We start from the raw sequence: 24,808 nt of genomic DNA, 5'->3' as shown, positions 1-24,808 counted from the left end.
AAAACGGCAGGGATGGGTCCGTCCTGACACACACACAATCGTGGGGCTCGCAGGCCCTTTTTACCTTAGTATGACGCGCTACTTGCGTCACTTGGAAAGTTTAGCAAAAAACCTATCTCCACTCCGGATTGGTTACTCGAGTGGTAGGGTTAGTATAGCACACATATAGAGAACGGTGTTAGTGGTTGAGGGTTAGTCAGGTGGTATACCTGGGCTGTCCCTTCAATTTGATACATGAAAGTTGTTACATGAAGACCTCTGAGGATTGGTCAATGTTAATGGCGTCAGTGATAGGAGCCCCATGTTCTGATTGGTCCGCTCGCGAGCCTCCCAGTCTGGGACTATCGCTGTTCCCAGCTCGCGGTGCACCTGTAATTTGCAACAATGTTTTACTACGGGTAGGTGCAAACAATGTGAGGATTTATTCATATGTTGGGAGGTCGACTACTCCCACTGCTGCAGATGTCCAATGAATCTTTTAATTGTATCTGCCTGTGTCTTGAAACGTGGGATTCAGGCGTCTCCTTCCTCCTGGGCTTGGCATCTTGTCAGGTTTGGCTTTGTCACGTGAGGTGGGACCGTGTTTGAGGCAAAATTCAACATAATTAATATTGTTTTTCCTACCGTGTGCCTGGTTTATCTTGCAGGTGCGACCTTGGCGTTGGCTTGCAGCGTGCGAGATTGCAACATCGTGCCCTTGGCGGTGTGCTTTCGCCGGGCTCATTTTGCAGGGTCAGCAACCCAGTTCTTGCTCATTCAATGTTCATGGAAGCTTTTGCTTGCGGCCTACTTGGGCCTGGTGCATAGGTGGAACCGTTTGATGCAGAGCGCTTTAGGTTAGGGTATCATATTGCTCTATCCTCAGTATCGTGTCTCCATTATATTCTTCATTATGGTACATGGTTCTTAGAAGAAGCGTGAGCAAGCCTTTTTAGATAAGTTCATGATGCGTCTTGCGTTTCTGCATTTTGAGAGCCTATGTGGAAAATAATAAAGATGCACGTCCGTGAGTATGTCTGTCGCCTATGTCATAGCACTGAGTATATTCTTCGTGTGGATTGGTGTGGGAGAGTCCGGTGTGCATGTTTGCACAGGTGTGCTGACCGTTGGCTAGGTCGTCATGGCATCTCTAACGACGTGTAGGTTTAGTCGAGTTGATCCGTGCCGCAGGTGTCGGCATGGACAGGGTGGGCTGCTGGGCAGGTAGATGGGCACATCCGTATGTTCCTGTACCAGGGTATTTGGTCGTCTGGTAGATAGGCAAACTCCTCTCGTGGCGGGTGTCTAGGGTGTGATCCTCTAGGCCAAACGCGAGAGGGGAAGGGCGGGAGCCTGTTCTTCCATTCTCCCACTTCAACTCCAGGTCCATTCTCATGGAAGCCGGAATCAATAGCAACTTGGAGTCCGGATCCACAGCCTGACGCCAAGAACTCTGAAGAGCCATCTGAGTGCGCCTCATCTTGAGACGGGCAAGAGGAAGAGCCAATACGCTGAGGCCATAAGGCCCAGAAGCCTCTGGAACCACCAGGCCGACATGCTCTCCCACTGCACAAACATCTGACACGTGGCCAACAGATCCGCCATTCTGTCCCCGGTCAGGTACACTCTGCAGTCGATCGTTTCCAACGAAAACCCAGGAAAATCAAGTCCTGCGAGACCCTCATGGAAGATTTTCCGCCAGTTCACCGACAGCCCAAGATGGAACAGGAGCTGAAGGAGAGACTGAAAAGGGCTGCGTAAGAGCCAGTCGTCCAAATACGGATATACATGGATACCCTGCAGACGAAGATAGGCCGCAATCACCGACATCATCTTCGTGAAGACACACAGTGCCGAGCTGAGGCCAAAAGGAAGCACATGAAACTGGAAGTGCTTTTCTCCCACAGAGAAACAGAGATATCTCCTTTGTGGATTCCAGATCAGAATATGCATGTACGCATCCTGAAGGTCCACCACGCTGAGCCAATCGCCCATCTGCAAAGAGGACCGTATCTGGCCGGGCGTAATCATCTTGAATTTCTCTTGGGGTAAGAAAAGATTGAACTGGGAAAGGTATAGGATGGTGCGCAGGCCAGCCTTGTTGGGTTTGGGCACCGTAAACAGCCGGGAGTAGAAGCCCTCCTCTCGTTCCCGAGGGGAACGGGTTCCACAGCTCTGAGGTCCAGCAGTTTCTGAACCTCGGCTATTAAGGAGGACAGCCCCAACTGTTGGAAAGGAGGGTTGAAGGGCGGGGTAAGGGTAGGCGGAAGCCCGCCCGAGCGACTGATGAGACCCACCGGTTCTCAGAGATGGTCTGCCACGCCTCGAAATGAGAAGCAATGCGTCCTCCCACCGGGGTCTCGGGCGAGCGCGGAGAACCCTCATTTGGCAGGCTTTTCAGTGGTGTTACCACCTGAACCTGAGGAAGAGGCTTTCACTTTACTTTACTCTATGCTCGTTACGCGCCGAAAGCCCGCAGGCATCAGGGCGCGGTGTAGCGCGAAAAAGACTACTTGCATTTAGTATTATTCCGGTAATTAGCTGAGAGAATGACTACGCTGGGTGAAAGGGAGCCAAGGTTATCCTCCGCTATTGAAAAAGTCTGGTTTTCAGTGCTTTTCTAAAACTGGCGTAGTTTTCTTGTTGTCTTAAATGCGCAGGGAGCTCATTCCAATATTTGATTGCCTTGAAGGGGAAGGACTTGCCCCTTCCCGTTGCCCGCTTGGCTTCTGGAATGTTTAAGAGGCCAGTATCTGCCGATCTTAGGCCTCTTCGGGGGACATACCAAGAAAAATGCTTCTTGAAGTAGGCTGGCGCTTTCCGAATAGGCATCTGTGGACAATCGCCAGTGCTTTGAACTTGACTCTGTCCTCTATTCTGAGCCAATGTAGTTCCTTCCTGCTATCTGATATGTGGTCCCTTTGTTTTTTCTTTTTAATGATGCGAACTGCATCATTTTGCATAACTTGACATTTGGCTAACTCCTTTTTTGAGGCTCCTAATAACAGCGCATTTCCGTAGTCCAGGCGTGATAGCAAGATAGCTCTGGCTACCGAGGCTGCAATGATCTCGTTAATGTATGGTCTAATAGCTCTCAGGAGACGCAGGTAGTACAGGTTGTTTTTATATAGGTAACTAACCTGTGCTCCTGATCCTAATGAGGCTTCAACCATCATGCCCAAGGTTTTTACCTTGGGTACCACTGGTATGACAGCATCTTTGATACGGAATGTCTTGAATTGGGGCTCTAACTTGGATCTGGCCTGATTGGATCCGAATATCATTAATTCCGTCTTCGTGTTGTTTAAGCACATCCAGTGCCTCTGCATCCAGTTGTCAATGATATTATATACTTTCTCGATCATGGCGCTGTCCACTGCATGGTCTCCAGTTAACCCAAAAATTAACTGCGTATCGTCAGCGTAATTGGTGAAGATCACGCCAATGTTTTCTAACAGCGAGCATAAACTTCTTATGTAAAGATTAAAAAGGAGAGGGGACAAACTAGCGCCTTGGGGAACTCCAAATAGAATCGGGGTTGCTTCGGAGAAGTTTTCGCCCCAATGTGTTCTTGCCATCCTGTCTTTCAAGAAAGAGGCCAACCAGGCCTGTGCTTTTGTTGAGCACCCTACAAGTTTATCCAGTGCAGATTGTAACAATTGATGGTCTACTAAGTCGAACGCAGCGCTGAGGTCCAACAGCATAAGTAACCCCGTCTTAGCTTTCTCTGTCAATTCTAACATATGCGTCTGTAGGTCTAGCATGGCAGATTCAGTGCTGTGCGCCGCTCTGAAGCCAGATTGTTGGTCGTGTAACACGTCTGCAGATTCCACATGTTTCTGCAGCTGATTAGTGGCAATTTTATCAAGAATTTTTAGGATAAAATTGGAATTTGTAATTGGACGGAGGTTATTAGGGTCCTTAGGATCCAAGCCTGCCTTTTTGACAAGCGGCGTAATGGTCACTTTTTTTAAGGCCTTAGGGACTACCCCTTCTAAAAATGAGGCATTGACTAGCCTTGTCAGTACAGGGGCAAAGAGTTCTTTATTTTCCAGAATGATCTTCGTGGGGAGGATATTTTCAGTGCAAGAGGTGGGTTTCATGCCTGACATTACCCTGTATAGCTCTTCCTCTGAGACCTCTACGAAACTGAAACTTTCCCTATCTACTGATATGGGTTTTTCCCCCAACAGGGGCTCTATGCTGATGTTGTCTCTGGCCAGGATTATGTTGTTCCTGGCTTTGGTTATTTTGGCTGCAAATCCCTCTTGGACCCTTTCGCAATCCTCTTTCGTCGGGATGTGGGGGGGGGGGATTTTAGGCTTTTCCATATCTTTAAGAATGTCAAAAAGTTTTTAGTCGAATTTGGGGGTTCCTCAATTTCCTTATTGTAGTAATTGGACTTATCCTCCCTGATTGCCTTCCGATACGCTAGATCAGCGCACCAGGCTGAGGAGCGGGAGAAAAACCGAGTCGGTTGCTGCCTCTGGCGGTTATTACCCGAAGGGGTATCCGCTCTGCGGGATTTCCTATCTCAAAACCCTCTGAAACCAGAGGAGGGCCGGCTTTGCGACAATGGTCTCTGGGTTCTAAAAGGAGCTTTAACCAGGACAGACAAGGACTTAGCTGTCTGGGTGCTGTCCTTCGTTTTGGTAATTTCCACATCCGTTGTGGAATGGAAAAGCTCCTTACCGTCAAACGGCAGGTCCAACACCTTGTCCTGCACCTCCTTTGAGAACTTGGTGGCATGCAACCACGCTTGTCGAGAGGTATCAACTCCCAGCATAAGGCCCCGTACCGAAGTGTCGACGCGATGAGCCGCGGCCTCTAGCAGATCCTGGGCCAAGACCCTGCCATCGGATAATCCCGCCTTGAAGTCCTCCAGCTTCTCAACCGGAATGAATTCCTCGAACTCCAACAGACCTTTGCACATTTTCATATTCGCTGCCGCCAACACCAGTTCTGCATTGGCTTGCTGGAGCTGCAGGGCCAAGTTAGCAAAGACCTTCCTCCTGAGGGAGTCGAGGAGCTTGTCCCCTTTCCCCAGAACCTGAGTAGCCGTCGTAGAAGAGGATGCTGCAGGCCTGGACTGTAAAGTGGCCGCAGCCACCACCGTGGAGGAGGTGGGCCAACAAGGCGCTAGGCCCACCTCTTCCGAAGAATGCAGCCTATATCGCGCGTCAATTTTCTTATTGACAAAGAGTCCAGAGTGTGGCTTCTCCCAGACTCTACGGACCTCGGCCAGAAGGTCCTTCTGCAAGAACAGGCCGGTACGCTCCGAAGAAGATAAGGTGAACACCCACGAAAGCACACCCTCCTGCGGAGCGGGTGCCTCGGGCACTGGGACATACAATAGACACATGTCCAGTACCCGGTCGTGGAAAGCTCGAATAGAGCGGGACTGGTCTTCGCTGTCCTGATCACCCTTCGTATCATCCGACATGTCAGGGTCTTGCTGAGCTGCGTTAGGCACCGTCATGTCCACCGGGGGCAAGGGTGGAAGGGTTGGGGGAGGAACCACAGGCAAAGGTGGTGCCGGCAGAACCACCAGAGGCGCGGTTGGAGCCGGAGGCGCAGGCGGACATATTTCCCTGAAAAGACCCTTAAAATACTCCCTCATGGGGTCGGTACGCATGAGCGTCTGAAACATGCCGAAAAAAGCATCCCACAGGCAGCAAGATGTTGTGCGGAAGAGGCATCCGAGCGTTCCAGTCGTAAACCGGACGAAAAGGATGCCCACAAGGAACCTTATGTTCACCTAAAGAACCAAACCTTACACCTGAGGCTGATGGCGTAGTTGTAAGCGAAGCGCCCAAAATGGCCACCGTGGTTGTGGTGGGAACTGCCACTATTTTGCCATCACCTGAGGGTAAATGCGGCACGAGTGGAAGTGAAGCATGGGGTCCCCCCCGATGGATCAGGGGGTCTTCATTTTAGCCTTTACACAAGGAACCTCGGCCGAGATGGCACTATGCGGCCTGGAATGTTTCTGTGACATACCAATAGCCAAAATAGCCTTCAGAGGAAGGACCTCGGCACTGCCGGTAAAGGAAGAACGTTGATTCAAAAGCTCACCCCTTACCCCCTCAACGGTTTGGTGTCGCCACAAGAGCGGGACCGGTGTGAAAGATTTTTCACCGATAAAGCCTCCACAGGCTTCTCAGAACTGTTGGTCACCTTCACCTCTATACGAGGGACCTCGGACCCGAGTCTGGTAGAAGCCTCTTCACAGGGGGCTCTGAACATACGTTCGGTTTTACCAAGCCCAGCCGAGGCCTCAGGGCGCACCCCGGTACTTTTGAGGGAAGCCGATAAGGAGGCCTCCGAGCGAGCTCCGGTACCCCACGACTCAGTAGAGCTAGGTCTACACGCAGCCCCCACAGGAGGGGCCTCGGATTGCAATCCGGTGTCCACAGGCCCCTTATGGAGACTCTCAGAGAAAACTCTGGTACACTTTTTAGGCCCAGAAGGCACCTCAGGGCAAGCCCTGGTGACAAAGCGGTCGACACTCCTCCCGGTCCGGGAAAACCCCGGGAAGGAGTCCCCCGGCCGGGGTGCTCTGAAAAGTAAACTACTCACCAGGCGTTTCTTCTTTTCATCGATGAAGGATTGAAAGTGCGTAGGAGGAGTATGCTGAAAAACCTCCTCCCACCGCTCTAACTGACGTTGAAGGGCACGGACTGAAAGGGAATTACAATAGAAACAGGAGTCCCAACAGTGATCGGGACCCAAGCACTCTCGACAGAGAGGATGGGGGTCAGCCCCCGCGAAGCGCCGCTGACACGAGTTACAATTTGGAAAGTCTAGTTTAAACGACAGACCGACTACTATGCGATTGCTAACGAGAGCGAGAGAGGAGGAAAAAGGAAGAAATTCTTCCGCAGATGCAAGTGCGTCCAGTCCTGAACTAGCGGAGAAAAGGACTGATGGGGGATGCGTGGGGCGGATCCAAGGTGGGCGGGGTTACGGCCTCGTGCCATACCCCGCGTAAAAAAAGCGAGGAAGGACTAAAATGTTGCAACATTTTTTGATGCTTTTACAAAGTGCTCCGGTCCCATCCCACAGGACGGAGGAAAGTCCCATAAGTATGGAGGAAAGGGGACGGGACGTAGGAGTATTGTTCTTTTTGGCATCTGACGGCATCATTTTCTACATAGCCTTAGAAGTACAGAGACAGTAATTAACCACAGGATCTGCTCCTCCGTCTGTTTCTTTTGCTTCCGAAAGGGTTCTGCTATTCTAAGGGGAAGGACGGAGAATACAATGCCTTGATATAAGTATTGCACCTAGTGGCCAGATACGTGGGAATGACCGTATCATGAGGCATGTGATGCAAAGAATTGGGAGGGCCCATGTCTTTGGTCAAAGGTACTTTGACATGCTTAGTTAAACATTAGAGGGATTGCCTCTTCGGTGCCTATATTGTTTTGCAAGTCTTCACTAACCGGATCAATACCATATATTCTTCCTAGTAACAGTTCTTATGACCCACCTCACCCACCCTTGAATAGGGACTGACAGGCCCATGAATGGCTTGATTCATTTTAACTGTGGGAGTATGTGACAATGGGGGATTTGATACCTGCTGAGAAGGGGTGGGGGGGGCAGCGGGGGCTCAACAAAGTTGAAAATGGGTTTGTGCAAAATATCATATCTCAGAAGTGGTGTGATGATGAAGAGTCTACCTACAGTAATGAAGGTTACTGGTATGTAATCAGCCCATTCCTCGCATGTCGTCTTAATTTGAAATGGCTGCATTTCTTGTAATGGCATCAGAGCAGTTGACCTGTTAAAGGTAGCTCAGGGAACTGGCTTTAAAATGTCTCTTCTTGTAAGCAAACAGTGTGTCTAAGTCTGAAAAAGGGTAAAATGCTAAATGGGGAAAAATGAGCCAATCGACTTAGCAAAAAGCTGTAAGTCGATTAGTTGTGTTTGGTCGGGGCAGACAAAAGACGAATAAGAAAAAAAGTAATCCGCCCGAACAGGGACTTGAACCCTGGACCCTCAGATTAAAAGTCTGATGCTCTACCGACTGAGCTATCCGGGCTCTAGAACACTGGTATCCCATTTCATTTTTTAAGCAGAGAAGTCGCGGTTTCTTTTGTGAAATAAAGGGCATTTTTTTGTTTCAGAGTTTTCAGGTACCAAAGCGTCAACCATCAAATAGACTATTTTGTTTTCCCTTTTAGTGTACGTCTTCTAATTGAACCTGTGGTCCACAGTGAGCTTTCAGAGCACACCACTCACAAAATGAAACCAGGAGGAAAGTGACATGCTAACATCGCAATATCTAAATGTGTGTTCACCATTTCCCTGCTCAGCTTCCCAGTGTACACCCTGCTCTCTCGCATCAAACTGCTGGGTGGCGCCCCATCTCCTTTTCTCGTCTCTTCAATTAAATGCGGTGTAATGCTCCATTTAAAGCGTGGGCGGGAGGGGTAAGATTATGACAACAGAACTTTGGGTGACAATATTGGTGCAGCAAGAGGTTTTTTATTTGTGAAACCATAGCATCAGTATTCCGTTTACTTTTACCGTTCCTCAAAATGAGTACTATATTTAAAAAAAATTAAAAAAATAAAAAACATTATTTGTGTAAAGGTGCGGGAGAGCGGACGAGAGAAAACTGTAGGTATGCGTTACTGGCTCCACTTTGGACGTAGTACTTACTATTGTCCATTCCCTTTGCAGTGATGCATCTACTGCATCACTGCAAACTTCGTGCAGGTGCTTCTTTCATCCGTATGGCATTAAACCCATGGAAGACCGCGTGGCCTAATGGATAAGGCGTCTGACTTCGAATCAGAAGATTGAGGGTTCGAGTCCCTTCGTGGTCGAATGTTTTATTTATGGCAAATCATACTTTGATTTATCTTCTAAAATACACTCATCATGTACATGCTCGTTTGCTCATGACGGCCGCAGTTCCTGCTAGCTGAACGTATTTTTAACAAACTAAAGCAGATGCACAAGACTGAGATAAGACAACAGAATATGCAGGCCAGGGTCACGGAAAACGCTCCATAGGGAGAGGAAGGGTGACAATGGGCTGGTGGCTGACATGGACATAACAATGATATCTGAAAGAGCATCCCGGGTACCAGAGCATTGTGTGTGCGTGTACGCATACACTGAACGGTGGTTCCAGGGGTTTGCTCGCATTCGACCCAAAGGTGGTGCAGCTTGTGCTGGAACGGATCGGTTAGTGTGGGCATGAGGTAGGTACAGACTATTCTCGTCTGCAATGGAGGAAACGTATGGGGAAGAGTCTTACCAACTTTTATGGGACCTAGTAGCTACCGTCCCCTATGTGCCCCAGTGGCCTAATGGATAAGGCACTGGCCTCCTAAGCCAGGGATTGTGGGTTCGAGTCCCATCTGGGTTGATGTCATTTTTCTTGTGGGGGAGGGAAAGTGTCCAATTGCGCTTAACCGTACATTTATGCAAGTACCCTAGGCTGAGTAAAGTCTGTTCAGAAAAGTATTTACTAAAATAGTTCAATAACAAATTAAGTTGCAAATGTCCCCAAAACAGCATAATACAATCTATCTATTAACAACCCCCCACACCACCACTCCAGGACAGATGAACTCTCTGCTCCTACACGAGCCAGCCTTCTGACCCCATGTGTGTGCCATGCTGCTTCCCTGCCCTCGATTACGCTCCTGCTTGCAATGCACTTTGCCAAATTGTTACTTTCCCCTCCATCCTCAATCTGCTACGAGTACCAAGAAAGGTCTTTTCCAACCCCTTGCGCATATCCATGGCAGCCATCTTAAAAAAGGCCTAATCTGGTCTTCGCTGAAAGGGTACATCACTGCGCACACCCATCCATCAAAGGGAACTTGATTTGGAAGGGGAAAAGAAACCCTTTGGGCTAGACAGTACAATCTGAAAATTGAAAAATGATCAGGTTACTCACCGTAGTGACGACCTTACTCCTAGTCCATAGTCCCCTTTCCTCCATACTTGTGGGACATCTCGCCGTCCTGTGGGACGGGACCGGAGCACTTTGTAAAAAAGCATCCACATTATTTTCAAAAATGTGTCCCTCCTCTCTTTCCTGTGCAGGGCTTGGCACGCAGCCGTAACCCCGCCCACCTTGGCTCCGCCCCACACATCGCCCATCAGTCCTTTTCTATCGCCAGGTCAAAGACCCATTAGCAATAACAGCAGAACCTTATTAGAGGGGACAGCGGCATATGGAGGAAAGGGGACTATGGACTTTGGAGTAAGGTGGTCACTACAGTGAGCAACCTGGTAATACTCCTACGTCCTGTCCCCTTTCCACCATACTTGTGGGAGATTCCCAAGCACTCCTTACAGGAACTACGGGTGGATGGAAATACCCCTTACTGAAACAGGTTCTTCAGCACAGCCTGAACAAACTGAGCGTCAGCTCTTGAGCTCATGTCGAGACAGTAATGCTTACAGAAAGCAGATGGGGAGGCCCAAGTAGCTCCCCTAGCGATGGACTCCCAAGGGACATACTTCTGAAAAGCAACTCGGCAGCCTTGCCCCGCACCAGGTGTGCATGGATACCCTTAGGTTTCAGCCCTTGGACGGTGAAAGACTCCGTGATGCAGGCAGCGATCCACCTAGAAATAGTTGCCTTAGACGCCGGCTGGCCCTGAGGGTTACTGAAGGTCACAAAAAGTTGAGAAGAACTCCTAAGCTCGGAAGTCCTGTCCAGGTAGAACTTAAGAGCTCTTCGGACATCAAGACAGTGTAGAACCCTTTCAGCCTCTGAGGCAGGGTTCGGAAAAAAGACCGGCAGGGAGATCAACTGATTCAGATGGAATTCGGCCACCACCTTCGGTAGAAAGGCCGGGTTTGACCGAAGGACTACCTTGTCCTTGTGAAAGACCAAGAAAGGATGCTCCACCGACAATGCCTGGAGCTCACTCACTCTCCTCGCAGACGTAACGGCGACCAGAAACGACACTTTCCAAGACAAGTACTTGAGGTCCACCGTAGCCATTGGTTGAAAGGGTTTATGGCACAGCGCCGTCAGGACTACATTTAGGTCCCATGGCGGGTGCGGATTACGAACCTGAGGGTAGAGGCGTGTCAAGCCAGCAAAATGCCTCTTAACCACCGGGTTAGTTAGAGAATAAGAACACAGGTCTGTAGAAAGGTAAGCGGAAACCGCTGAGAGAAGTCCTGCATGACAGAACATGAACCCCTGACTCTGCTAGGGAGGACACGAAGGACAGCACCGTGTCAATCGTGGCCACCCTCGGATCCAACTTCTTCTCCAAACACCAATGACAGAACCTGAACCATTTACTCTTGTATTGAGATCTGGGCGAAGGTTTCCTGGCTGCCTGGATAATTTGCATGTTATCCGCAGACAAACTCAGATGCTCTAAAGACTTGAACTCAGGCACTATGCCGCCAAGCTGAGCGATTGTGGGGAGGGGTGCCACACCTGTTCCCCTTGGTGAAGAAGATCGGGAGTTACTGGAAACCTGATCGGCGGATGCACCGACAGGTGTTGAAGTTCTGAGAACCAAAACCTGGCCGGCCACCACGGGCTATGAGTAGCAGGGAACAGTTTGCGAGTTCTTCAACTTCCAAATTGCACGGTGAACTAGAGGCAGAGGTGGGAAGGCGTAAGCTCCCATGTTGTGCCATGGAATCTCGAGAGCATCCCCCAGAGAGGAGGCTCCCAGCCCCCCCCTGGAGGCATACTGAGGAAGCTTCTTGTTCAGCGCCTTAGCGAAGAGGTCCACCTCTGGTGTGCCCCAACGCGAGAAATTCCATGACAGGACGTCTGCCTTCTATTCCCACTCGTAGCTGACCACTGTCTGCCGGCTGAGGGCATCCGCTGTGACATTCAGCTGGCCCGGGATGTGCACTGCAAGCAGCCAGACACCATGAAGCATAGCCCACTCCCAAATCTGGATGGACAGGTCCACAAGGTGGGGGAGACTTCGTTCCCCCTTGCTTGTTTATGTAATACATTGACACCACATTGTCCGTTCTTATGCGGACCACCTTGTTGACAATGAGCGGTCTGAACACCCTGAGCGCTAGGAAGATCGCCAGAAGCTCCAAATGATTTATGTACAGGAGCTTGTCCTGAGGCGACCAGAGGTCCGAGACCTGAAGGAGATCTAACGTCGCACCCCACCCTAGAAGGGAGGAGTCTGTCGTGATTGTAACCGCGGGGACCGGGTCCTGAAACCCCGCACCTCCATAACAACATGCCGTACGAGGGTTTAAGTGAGCAGTACACGAGCAACAGGCAAAATCACAGATGAAATCTGCAGGACCTAGCTGCAATTCAAGATAGCTGTCCATGCCAAATCTTATTTTAAGATTTTGAAGATTCACCACAATAGAGGTGCTATCCGGTTCCGGTTCCTGGTACACACTGTAAGAGGATTCAATTCAACACTACAGCTAAGTCAATGCCTAGTCTGGGATACTGAATGGAAACCCCTATTGATATATCTTTACGTCCAGTTCATGCGTTCTGGATGACTACCCCTATATAACACCCCTCTCTTGGAATCCCCCTGACCCCACTGAGCCAAGAAGTAATTCTGTTTTGCAAGTTTAAAAGGTTTATTTGATAATTTAAACAATAGATATATATATCACACTTTATAATAAATTAATAATTGAATATCACACTGAATCTGAGCAGTAATCAATAATGGATAGTCCGGCACTAGCACACTTCTTTATAATCAATGATGAGTGGTTATAGGATGGATAAGATAGCAACAATACTTTTATGGTTTCAAATGGATGCAAGGTGGAATGAAATTGCAGTACAGAAATACTCAATATGATTTCAACAAAACAATGTAATCACTTTTCTCTGGCAATCCACTCCCCCCTTTATGCAATGCAAGGAAATGGAAGGAAAGCGCACAGTTCTCAGAAATGCAATCAAATGTAATTCAGTTCACCCCAGCAAGCTTAGACTACAGAAGTTTGAAACACAGGCCCAAAATGCTTTTATATGTGCTGGCAATGAAGTGAAAAATATGCCAAAATGCTTTTAATTCCCTCTAGAGGTTCAGGGTGAGTGTTATCTAGTTAATTATAGTCCAGGCTCACTCTAGCAATGATTCTGGGATGGTTCTTAAGAGGCAAACGAATCTTTAGCAAGGAAAGCAAGGAAGCTGCTGTTTTCACACGTGGCTGGATTTTTAACCAAATCGCGGTAAAATTCGCGGGTGCGAGAATCGTGATTACGGCAAAGGTATGAGGAAGTCGGTTCTAGGCTTGTTGAAAAGGTGAGATTCTAAGCTTTCAGAGGAAAGTTAAACCAAGTTCCTAGCCCAAACGGTTCCAGAGATACGAACAATTAAATAAAGGTAGTTTTTCGGATTTGAAATTTTAAAAGTTCAAAGCGACAGGTTACAGCTTGCAGATAGAAAATGACAGGTGACAGCTTGCAAATGACAGGTGAGAGTTAGAAGGCAGTTCTGGTTAGATTAAAATAGATTGAATTATATTATTTTAACTAAGAGATTGGTTCTGCACAGTTCTGCTAGGTACTCACAATATATTTTTGAATTAGGCCTCGCCACGGATCTGGTCAGGTTTTCTTCACTCGCCACGGACGGTTTCTGCGCACAGCGTCTGGGTCAGCTCTACTCTGCTGGTCTGGGTCTCTGGTTTTGATCAGGTCTGTGGGTCTGGATACAGCGGTCTCCGGTTCAGCTGGTCTCTCTCTGGATACAACACTGCTCCCTGGCAAATGGCAAGAGTTCTTGCAAAGAATTCCAACAGCTCGCCTGGCTGTGAATAGTGGCAATGATTTGAGGCCTGCTAAAGAGGGATTTAGCTTGTAGTTGACACCTCTGCTACAAATTCTGAAGTAAAGTCTTGGTCTCTGAAGGTGGATAGATTGAAGTCTCTATGTTGGCTCTCTGGAGGTTGATGGAGGTAAAGTATGGATTTTCCCGGCAGAGCGTCCCGCAGCAGATGGAATAGAATGTCTCTATCTGTCCTGACTGTCTGCTTTTATGTGTTTTGAAAGTGGGTGGAGAGGCTAGCTTTCTAGGCCCTACCCCTCTCCACTTGTCATTGGCCACTTCCTCCTCTTCCCCTTGATTGGGGGAATGAAATGAAGTCTCATCATGATGAGGTCTGTTTATGATAGAGAACCCACCCCTGTCAACTTTACACACAATCTATATCGGATCCTAATAGACATATTTCATAGATAGACAGTTGTTTGGCATTGCATACACGCATCATGCATTTACTGATGGTAGCCCCTGTTCCAATTCTGTCGTTTCTAGGAGCTTGGGTTAAAAAATGGCAACATATTTCACTTTTTGGTCGGGTCACCAATATTGGATTTGTCCCCGCATTTACACAAATGTTCGCAAAGCATGTGGGCGTTAGGTGGTGGAGTGTCAGATTTTTAACATACATACATACATTTAGAGTAATATCCTCTTTTCCGCTAAAACCCCCCTGAACATACCACCGGGTCCTAACACGTCTTCAAATGTGCACAGAAAAATCACAAGAATAATGATATCACTTATAAAATTTTCACAATTCCGCTCTATGAATGATCCATCTTTTTAGATTAATGTTCTGGCCCCAAAGGCGTGTGGTTTCCCCCAGCACAAGGTTGAATTTCTGGTTTTTCCAGTTCTGCCAAGCCAGCTTGCTCTCACAGGCAGTGCTCCTCCTCTTTCCTTCCAGGAGGAAGCCACTTTTACGACCCCCATAATAAAACATTTGCCTGAGTCAGGATAGGGCTTTGTTCAATTTCCTGCAGAGCCCAGGTAATTCAATCAGAGAAGTGTCATATCCCTTTTGGTGGGAACAGCAAAAGGCAGCTAGGCCTGGGAACACAGCTGTTGTGCAAGTCTCAACTCCTGTCGGGGGTAGCTGGTGGGCAGAATTCAGTTTCATTAAGCCAGGTTTCAGATAAAATGTCACTTTTTGTTCCCCTGTTTAAGTCAAGACAATTTTTACATATGCAGCTAGAATGCTGATTCTAAGTTCAAAACTATGACATTTCAACAGTGACAAACTATGTGACACTCAAAAGTAGGTCACTCAGTTAATTTAAACATTTTCGATTTTTGGTAGTTTTAAATCCAGTTTCAGTTAGGCTGCTGCAGACCTGCAGAGCTCAGCCAGTCTTGTTATGAACATTCAAGTCACTTCAGAATATAACTTTACATTGTATCCACCTCTCAGTAAGTCTTTCTTTGGCCTGCTTTGGGTTCATTTATTCAGTTTTACACAAAAGTCTGGTGGTTTTAAAACGCCGGCTTTCTGATAGTGGTGAGTACTGGTAATGCAACCATTTTGGGGATTTAAGAAAATGAATTCCCCACAGTTCTAGGTTGCTTTTGCAGATCAGCATTGCCATTCCCAATGGTTTCAGGCTACTGTGTGGGTAGTCCAATGGTGGTTTTAGGCAGTGCCCTTCTGTGCCCATAACATCGGCAAAAATGGGTGGCAGCCTATTCTTCATGCATTTCCCTGGGCATTTTCTGGGAAGCTCTGGCTATCATGATGTTTTCAATGCCAGTACTGCACAGTTTTTGTGGTAGGGCTCGGATGCATGGGTAAAAACATCCCACAAGCCCCCCTCTTGCGATGGCCATTCTGTTTCACTGATGGAACTCGCAAGATCTGGGATGTTTCCTCATCTTCTTCCAATAGATGGCACAGTTCAGCATCTTTTTCTCCATCTGGTCGGATCGATCGGTTCTCCTCGCCGGTGATGATGGGAAGATTGGGCGGTACCCCGGGCCCCTTGCGTCTCTGCTCCCGGTCTCCGGATCGTCCTCCCTGGCCAGTCTCAAGGTTTTCTTTCTCCTAGGACGACAAAGGAAGAGCGGCAATACCTATTCATAGACATTTTTCCCCCACCATTGATATAGTGGGGTGGCATATAAATTTATAGTCAAAACATATGAACATGCACATTTCTTTTTGCATTCAAAAACGAAAACACCCACATTGAGAAACTCAGAATTTGATAGGCGATATGTAGGATATTTTAAGTTAGAACTGAATTAATCAGAGACGGTACCCTCTAGGATTGCCGAGGACTCCTCCAGTTGCTGCAAAGTGTGCCTGGGATGGCAACACTTCAACTGGTTTATATGGACCCACTTGTCTTCCCCCTCTGCCAAACCGCCTTTGGGGATGCGGATCTTGTAGGCCACAGGGTAGATCTTGTCTATAATCTCAAAGGGTCCCTTCCATGTAGGCAAAAATTTCCTCTGTTTGGCCTGGTTCCTTTGGAAATTGTATAAATAGACCCGGTCCCCCACCTGATATTCCTTCCTGGAAGTTTTCAGGTCATAGTGGGTCTTCATACTCTCAGCTGATCTTTCTAGATTACGCTGAGCATAGGCAAAAGCATGTTGAAGGTGTTTCCTTAAATTCTCCACATACTCATGAGTTGTGGAGGCATTTATGAGTGTCTGCTCTTGGGTCCTGTAGAGCAAATGCTGCGGAAACACCATCTTGCGTCCAGTCATCAACTCAAATGGTGACATTTTGGTTGCAGATGAAGGGGTAGATCTGATGGCCTTTAGGACCAGAGGTAATCGGATATCCCAACTTGGCCCAGAATCTGCCACAAACTTTTTTAAGATGCTCACAATGGTTCGGTTATATCTCTCTACTGCCCCAGAAGAAGCTGGCCGGTAAGCAATATGCAACTTCCTTTTGACCCCCAGTATCTCCCACATCTTTGTCATCACTTCACTGGTGAAGTGGCTACCTCTGTCTGACTCAATCCTTTGAGGTAGACCAAAGCGGGAAAATATGTGGTTAATCATCAAGGCAGCTGCCGTTTCTGCCTTGCAGTTTGGGGCTGGGAGACATTCCACCCACTTGGTAAACAAGCATGTCACAGTCAACATATACTTATTCCCCCTAGCAGAGCGAATCACGGGGCCTACAAAGTCGATTTGCAAATCTGACCATGGCAGTGTCATCCCCCTCTTTTGGAGGGGTGCACGGTGCGTGAGGGATGATGGCTGAAATTGTGCACACACAAGACAACCCTTCAAGTATTGGTTGAGGTCCTGGCCCATGTGTGGCCAGTATGCAACCTCTCAAGATTTCCAGTGTTGTGTGAAACCCCCTATGACCGGCGGTGGCCGCATCATGGGCGTGACTTAACATCAGGCTTCGGAATGAGGTAGGAACCACCCACTGATCGTGGCCAGCTTTGGATTTCCTTACCAGCAAACCGTCTTGGATTCGGAACATTTCATCAACACTCTTAGGTCCTCTTTCCCAATGTAATCGGTATCCGTCAGGGGAAAGTTCTCAGGGTCCTCAAGGTGTTGGTAAAACTTACCAATAATTGGATCCCTCTTCTGAGCTGTAATCAAATCAGCATCAGGGGTCTCCTTACTCCATTGTGCAATTGAAAGATCATTGTGAGCATTTGTCTGGGACCTAATGATAGCAGTGACCTGGATTTCCCCCAACAGGGACTCAATCTCAATTAGATCCCCTTGGATGGCCCCGGTTTTGGCCAGCTGATCAGCTAAGTAATTTCCAGTTTTGTCTGGTCCCTCTACTTTGGAATGACCCTTGATCTTTTTCCAATAGATGGTCATCTCATTCGAGGTGACCAGATCGTCAATGTTTTGGATCAACTTCCCATGTTTCAAGGGTTTGTTGTTAGCACATAACATGCCTCTGGTTTTCCAATTGACCAGGTGCTCCACGAACCCGTTACGTACATAATCAGAATCTGTGATTATGACCAGTTCGTGGAGTTGATGTTGGACAGCAGTGAGGATGGCTTGATGCACAGCCATCAATTCTGCCACCTGACTACTTCGGGGACCAATTTTGAATCCAGCGGAGGGTTCTGGAAACTCCTTCACCCATGCATTCCTTACGCCAGCCACCAGTTCTTTCTCCCCGTCGTTGTCAACATGTTAAGAGCATCCATCCACATAGACAGTGGCATTCCCTCACACTTGTCTTCTTCAAAGACTTTGTGTGGGTAATTAAGGTATGCCTCCGTGTTGTCCTTGATCTTTAGACTTTCGTCCTTGAGACAGTTTTCTCTGGCACAATCATGCAAGTCAGCCAGACCTTGCGCGAGGGGACTCTTCTTGTTTTGGCCATATCTCACCTCCACAGGAAAGCCTTGCATTGACAGAATCCAGGAAGTAATTCGGGAATTACTCACATTTCCGGCCCGGATTCTGTCACTTTGGAGATATTGCAGAGGCTGGTGTGGAGTCTCCACTATGATGTGTTCTCCCTAGATAAACGGGCGGTAATTCTTCAATGCCCACACCGTTGCCAGGAGTGCCTTCTCACAATCGTTGAATTTTTCCTCCACAGAGGATAAAGTTTTGCTCGCATAGGAGATTACTTTATTGACCTTGTCATGCTTTTGGTATAATACTGTCGTCAAGCACGTATTAGAGAACCCTGTCTCCAGGAAGAACTCCTTGTTTCTGACAGGGTAAGCTAGGCAAGGCGCTTGTGAGAGGCTTCTCTTGAGTTGTTTTACCGCCTCGGCTTGTTCTGGACCCCATTCCCACTTGACCCCCCCCCCCTTCAGGAGATGAATCAGGGGTCTGGTGATCTCTGCGTAGCCCTCAATGAACTTTCTGCTGTAATTAGTCAGTCCAAGGAGGCTCCTTAGTTCCCGCAGAGTTGTGGGGTCTTTCAGTTTCTGAAGTGCTTCCACTTTCTTTTCCTGGGGACAGAGACCCTGAGGAGTAATCTCATGCCCCAAGAAATTAACACAGGTTCTACACCACTGTGCTTTCTGAAAGGAAAGTTTTGCTCCGGCGGCCCTCAACTGCGTCAGAACATAACGGATCTCCGCTATGTGTTCCTCCACAGATGAACTTTTGATGAGGACATCATCTACATAAGACAGGTTACCCCTTGCACCCAGGTCGGGCATGGCCTTGTGTAGGAAAATGTTGAATTCATTGCCAGAGTTGAGGTATCCGAAGGGAGTCCGGGTCCATGTGTACTGCTGGCCCCCAAAGGTAAAAGCCAGCTTGTATTGGTCCTCCCTACTGACAGGCACAGTCCAGTATCCATTGGTCAGGTCTATTGCAGTGAATACCTGTGACCCCTGGATCTGGGCCAGCCCTTGGTCAATGTAGGGCAGAGGCCATCGGGAAGTATGGACCCGTTTGTTGAGCTCCCTGAGGTCGGCGCAGAGTCTCCACTGGCCGTTTGGCTTCAATATTCCCAGCACCGGATTATTGAAGGTGCTGTGAACTGGACGGATTATTCCCCGGGACTCCTCCATGGATGCGAGAGGCAAACGATATTGCTTCACAAACACTGGAGTCATGCCAGGGTCCGTGGGGATTGTTGTTGTGTGGATGTCGGTGCGACCACAGTCATATGAGTCTACCGCAAAGAGATCTTGGAAATCCAAGAAAACTTGTTTCAACTTTTTCTTTTGTTCCAGAGTCACACATGCATCAGCTAGGTTGACTCTCTCTTCCACCATCTGCCTGAAGCCTGGAAAGACTTCTGGTTTGGCTATCTCAGCGGCCTCCTCCAGCTGGGTGGAGAAGTCCCTGGTCAGAGTGCTGATTTGGACTGGAGGCCTCAGGTGGGAAAGGCAACCCTCATGGACCTGGAAAATCACCTCATCCCACCTGAAGTCACAAGTCACATCTTCCTTACCATAGGGGCAGGAAGTGTACACCAGGAAGTTCCCCCCATGCCGGGTAAAAATCCTGTCTGGTGTTGTATTGTCATCACTGTCACTGTCAAAACAGTCCTTGGGGATTGGTCCTAACAGTTCATTCCCTAAATCGATGGAATAATGTCGGTCATCAACCGCCATTCCAATAATGGTGCCTGCGGCTAGAGTAATACTCTTTAAGTCGCTGTTATCCACCTCTATTAGAATGGTGTCATGTTCTATGTTGACTAATGGAGTTGGGTTTACCCCCAACCCTTGCTGTTGGAGAGAAGCGTTTAGATGTATGTAAGCATCCGGGTTTTTCAAATGCTGTCCTCTTTTAGCTTTCACTTCCAGGGAGAATTGTCGCGTCCTTTCTGGGATGGTGACTTCCTCTTTGATCTGAATTTCAACTGCATAAGGTAGCAATTGAGCTGACCTAAATGCTTTTTCTGGATCATCAAAGCCCATGGGATTATCCGCTAATCGGGACCAAGCTTTGAAGTTTATTAGGTCCAAACTAATGGCAAAGCGATTGAGAATGTCACTGCCTAAGTAAAAAGCGGCAGTGACGTCTCGCACGACCCAACAATTGTGTACTATGCTCTTGTTGCCAATGGAGATTTTGAGCATACACCTGCTTGGCAGGAGATGTTTGGAAGTGGGTGCTTCCAGGTCCATTTCCCATTTGTCTATCAGTTTGAATGTGGGAATGGCTGGATCTTTTGAGAGTTGGTGGAACATGGCTTCGCTGATGAAGCTCTTACCGTTGTTCACACACACTCGAGCGAGAACAGAGTCCTTCCCATCATTTAACTGAACAGGGATGAACAACTGCTCTCCAATTTGCTGAATATCAGCCAGGCTCTGAGCTGATTTCACATCTTTCTGGACTATAGGAGTGGGAGTTTCTGATTGTGGATTAGTAAAGAATTTCAGGGTGTTTCCTTCCAGTGTGGAATACCACCTTAAACTGGAAGGGAGGTTGATTTTCAGAAATAGAGAGGACCCCCCATCACCAGTCTGTTGTCCTACTGCTATTACTGTCACGTCTGGAATTTGGTTATTCTGGAAGTGGAATTCTACTTGGTCAGATTTTTGTTCAACCATGTGGCATGTGCCGTTTAAACTAACATGGTTGACACTCTGTTTTAATTTTATGGGTCGGCTAGTCTGGGTCATCAAAGGCCCTTCTGGACAGAAGGGTAGCTTGAGATCCCGTGTCCACCAGCGCTGAAATCGTACCCTGCCCCTGTACTTGTACCGGGGAATAATATCTTCCCTCCTTCTCCTCAAGGGGGCACAGATAATGCACATTTTTGGACAACTGGTGGGCTAACTTTCTGGTTTTGGACATTGCAAGAGAAGAAATTTGGGCAGAATTCTGTGGAGAGCCTTGGGAATCTGAAAGAAAAAGTTGGCAACTGGAGATCAGAGCCATTGTGGGTTCCCCTGGTTCCGGGCCGCTCCCCCCTTTTTGGAGGCAGTCATCAGGATGGGTTTGAACCAGGGGATTTTGGTATTGTGGGTTCTGGGATGAGATGATGGGCGGCGGTAGCTCTGTCTCCATATCTCCCCAGTCTGAATTGGCATCCCTTGGGACCCATTTTTCCTTGGGAGGAGTTCCCCCATCTCTGAAGGAGAAGGTCCTTTCCCCAGGATCCTCTGAGGATCCCTCTCCCTCAAATTGGAAGACCTGTACCTCCTCCACAAAGTGGGTCTGTTTGGGTCCTTTGTTTCTCCTACCCCCCACCCTCTGCTAATTGGGAGGCAGGCTTTCAGGGGCAGGAGATTTTGTTTCCGGTTCCTGGTTTTCCAGGGGCTGTTTACAAGTTGGGAAGGAAGCTTCCTCCAAGGCTTTACACCCTCCTTCCCCTTGTGCCTCCTCCCTAGGAACCGGTGTGTTATCGGGGTGCTGCCCCCGTCATTGTTCTGGAGTACCAGGTCCAGAGTTTGGGGCATTCTGCGGTGGCACGCTCATCTGAGGGTTCTGTTGAGCCCTCAGTATGTGACCCAGATCCCGTGCCATATTTTGGACCTGGCGCTCTAACTGGGAAACCCGCTCAGGCTGATACGGGGCTCTATTTTCTCCCCTGGGCTGATCCCGGGAAGGGTAGCTATCCCTTCTCTGGTAGTACCCCGGGTTGGGAAGATTTTGGTACCCCTCTACCCTTGGCCTCCCCTCTCCCGGATTAGGTTGTCTGGGCTCAGGGAATTGGGGAAAGAAGGATGGATGATTTTGGGGCTGGAAATTGGGTGGATACCTGGGGAAAAAGTTCTGCCCAGGATTTGGAGAATTTCTGCCCTCCTGGGGGAAGTTAGGCGGGAAGTTCCCTGGGTCAGGTGCTTGGCTGGATCCCCCCCCTTGGGCTGGAGGAGTCCACACATAACCCAGGATTGGTCTGTTTCCCTTGTAACAGGGACTTACATAGTCAGAAGAGCGAGGGACCCCATTTGTGGGACTACCTCTTTCACTCCCTGTCTGTGACTGGCCCGAGGACCTTCTGGGCCTAGCATTATTAGGTGCAGGTAGGTTTTTAGGCCCCCCCCATCTCCAAATCCAAAACGGGGGTGACCTTTACCTCTCCCACCTTGGCAGCAGCAGGGGTGCTGTTGGTTTTGGGATTTTTAGGGGTATTGCTTTTATTTTCTATGGGCTTCTTCACCTCATAGATCCGGGTAGCCTGTTCAATGACCCAGTCTAAAGATCTTTTCTCATGAAAATCTCTCACGAGCTGGGTCATTATATATTTGGGCAAGGCATGGAAAAATGTATTGACAAATTCTCTCCTGTCTGTGCGCACCCTTCTGGTGGTCTGCGCAAAGGCACGTTTCAGTTCTTGCACGAATTCTTGTGGGGCCTGATCCTCCCCACATTGCAAATTGTAGGCTGCCTTGCGAGCCTCTTGGGGATTTCTGTGAACAGAAAAATGTTTCAAGATGGCCGCCTTATAGGTGGACCATCTTAAATGATTTTGGTCCTCCAGCCTCGCAAAGAAACTGGAGTATTCTGGGGAGAATGTCCATTTGACGTACTGGATGCAGCTACTGCTGTCCTTCAAATGGAAAGTCTCCATCATTTGCTCGTAAAGCTCCAAGTGTTCCCAAACAGAATACTTGGCGTTCTTGTGATAAGGCGTGATGACACTCCTTATTGCCTTTATTTGCTTCAATGGGTCCTTAAGCAAGGCCCTTTTTGCCTTATTGGCCTTTTTGGTTCGGGTAACCCTGGTCCATTCATCCTCCGACTCAGAAGCGCTACTCCCAGAGGTTCCTGTCTGATCTTCCAGGTTTTCCCGGATTCTGCGAGCCTGGGAATGGCTGGCAGAATGTGGGGACCTGGTCTCCTGCGTCCTGCGCCGTTCAGAGGAGTCTTCAGATTCCTCCTTGCTGCCAGGATTTGATGGGTACCCCCCCCACTGACCTAACTGGGCAGAGGTTTTCAGGATGCCCTTAATGGGCCTACTCTCCTGGGGTTCCCCACTAAATTGCACTGTGCTTGGGTGCCCATACCCGGATGCCCGCCCATCCATTCCTGGGAGGTACTGGCCTATGAGCCCCATGCTTCTGGCTAGATAGTAATCTGCCATCCCTGTGGCCCGGTGCTCATGTGCGCCAGGGGACATGGGGGTGGCAGAGTCCAGGGACTGAGAGAGATAAAGGCCTCTGGTACTAGGGCTCCTGATGTTATGCTCAGGAGTTTCCTTTTCCCAGCGAACCTGGCCTCTATCCGCCCCTGCTCCCTGTTGCAATGCAAGAGCCTGCGCCTTCAGTTCCTCAGTTAAGGCCTTACTAGACTATCAGTCTCTCCTGCATCGCTACCTGTTGTTGGAGCCTATCATTGTGCTGGCAGAGAGCCTCATTCTCTCTCTGCGTTTCCTGATTGGTCCTGGAGCACTGGGCCAGTCTTTGCTGCAGGAGGGTTACCTCCTGAATCCCCTCCCTACTGGCCTGCTCCTGTCTTGCCAGAGCCTCCTCCATCCTCCTGGTGTGCTCTAGCAAGTCCTGGTGTTCTTTTTGGAGGTCACCCAAACCCTGGTGGGCCAGGTGATTTTCTTCCATTTTTCTTCTTAAGTGGCAGACTTCCTGGCCTAAGGTGTCCCTTTCCTGACCAAGAGCTTCAATTTGTGACGCCAGGTGTCCCTTTGCCTTTGGAAGGCACCAGCTTTCTGGCGCTCCTGATCAAACTCTGCCTGGGTATCCAGGTCTTTCAGGAACAGTTTATTGCTCTCCTCTTTCTCTCCGTCTAGTTGGATTTGCAGGGTGGCTACCTGCTCTGTGCAGGCCCTGTTGAAATTGATCTGTTGCTCCAGCTTTTTCTGGCTCTGCAGTAGAGAGTCCAAACTGTCTTGGCGTTCCTTCTGCAAAGCCAGAATTCTGGTATCCTGGTCTGTCTTTTCCTGTTGCAGTATATCCATGTCCTCTTTTATTTTAATGATATACTGCCTGCTATCATTTTCTGACTCCTGGCTCCCCTGCAGCCTCTGCTCAGAAGAGACCAGGTCAGATTGGACCTTCTCTAACGCCATCTGTCGCTTATTCGCCAGATCTTGGCTTTCAGTACATTTATCCTGCATGTCTCCCATATATAGGTACAGGTATGCCGCTATCCTAACCATCTTGTCTTGTTCATCCTTAGCTTTAGGAGCCATGTATAGTTCACTCAGGGCCACATGTAAGGGACACTGATCTCTCCATATATCTGACCCTGTTTGAGTGACCTGTTGCGTGATGGCCTGCAACCAGACCATGTGGTCCTTGTGAGTCCACTCACCTCTCACAAATAACTTCTGTAAGAAGTGCTCTCTGGCTATTTTCATGTCTACTAAGGTCGTCATTCTAGAGATTGGTCTCTGTCCTGACTTACAGAAGTTTGTATTTTATTTTTGCAAAACAGACCTTTTCCTTAGAGCGTTCCTTTGAGGAGTGCTTTACAGCGTAACACAGCGTGGTGATCCGACCGGATATGTGTATCTGGTCAGCTGGCACGCTGTATTAATCTGCACAAGTGATAGATCTAACCCAAACGTCCGGCTCGAGCCCCCAATTTGTAAGAGGATTCAATTCAACACTACAGCTAAGTCAATGCCTAGTCTGGGATACTGAATGGAAACCCTTATTGATATATCTTTACGTCCAGTTCATGCGTTCTGGATGACTACCCCTATATAACACCCCTCTCTTGGAATC

The 24,808-nt window shown here is 48.6% G+C and overlaps 3 non-coding genes across 3 annotated transcripts; 2 read left to right on the top strand and 1 right to left on the bottom strand.

Moving 5' to 3' along the window:
• Positions 1 to 7,953: 7,953 nt before the first annotated feature.
• Positions 7,954 to 8,026, bottom strand: TRNAK-UUU (transfer RNA lysine (anticodon UUU)). The gene has a single exon. It is a non-coding gene; the product is annotated as a tRNA-Lys (tRNA).
• A 717-nt stretch (positions 8,027 to 8,743) lies between these two features.
• Positions 8,744 to 8,816, top strand: TRNAR-UCG (transfer RNA arginine (anticodon UCG)). Its single transcript has one exon. It is a non-coding gene; the product is annotated as a tRNA-Arg (tRNA).
• Positions 8,817 to 9,291: 475 nt separating this feature from the next.
• On the top strand, positions 9,292 to 9,364 carry TRNAR-CCU (transfer RNA arginine (anticodon CCU)). The gene has a single exon. It is a non-coding gene; the product is annotated as a tRNA-Arg (tRNA).
• Positions 9,365 to 24,808: the final 15,444 nt, after the last annotated feature.

The sequence above is a fragment of the Ambystoma mexicanum genome (genome assembly GCF_040938575.1).
Source record: "Ambystoma mexicanum isolate Mex_15411 chromosome 12 unlocalized genomic scaffold, UKY_AmexF1_1 Mex_chr12_unloc.2, whole genome shotgun sequence".
Lineage (NCBI taxonomy): Eukaryota > Metazoa > Chordata > Amphibia > Caudata > Ambystomatidae > Ambystoma > Ambystoma mexicanum.
The sequence above is the reverse complement of the archived record's forward strand: the minus strand, read 5'-3'. Positions and strand labels throughout refer to the sequence as shown.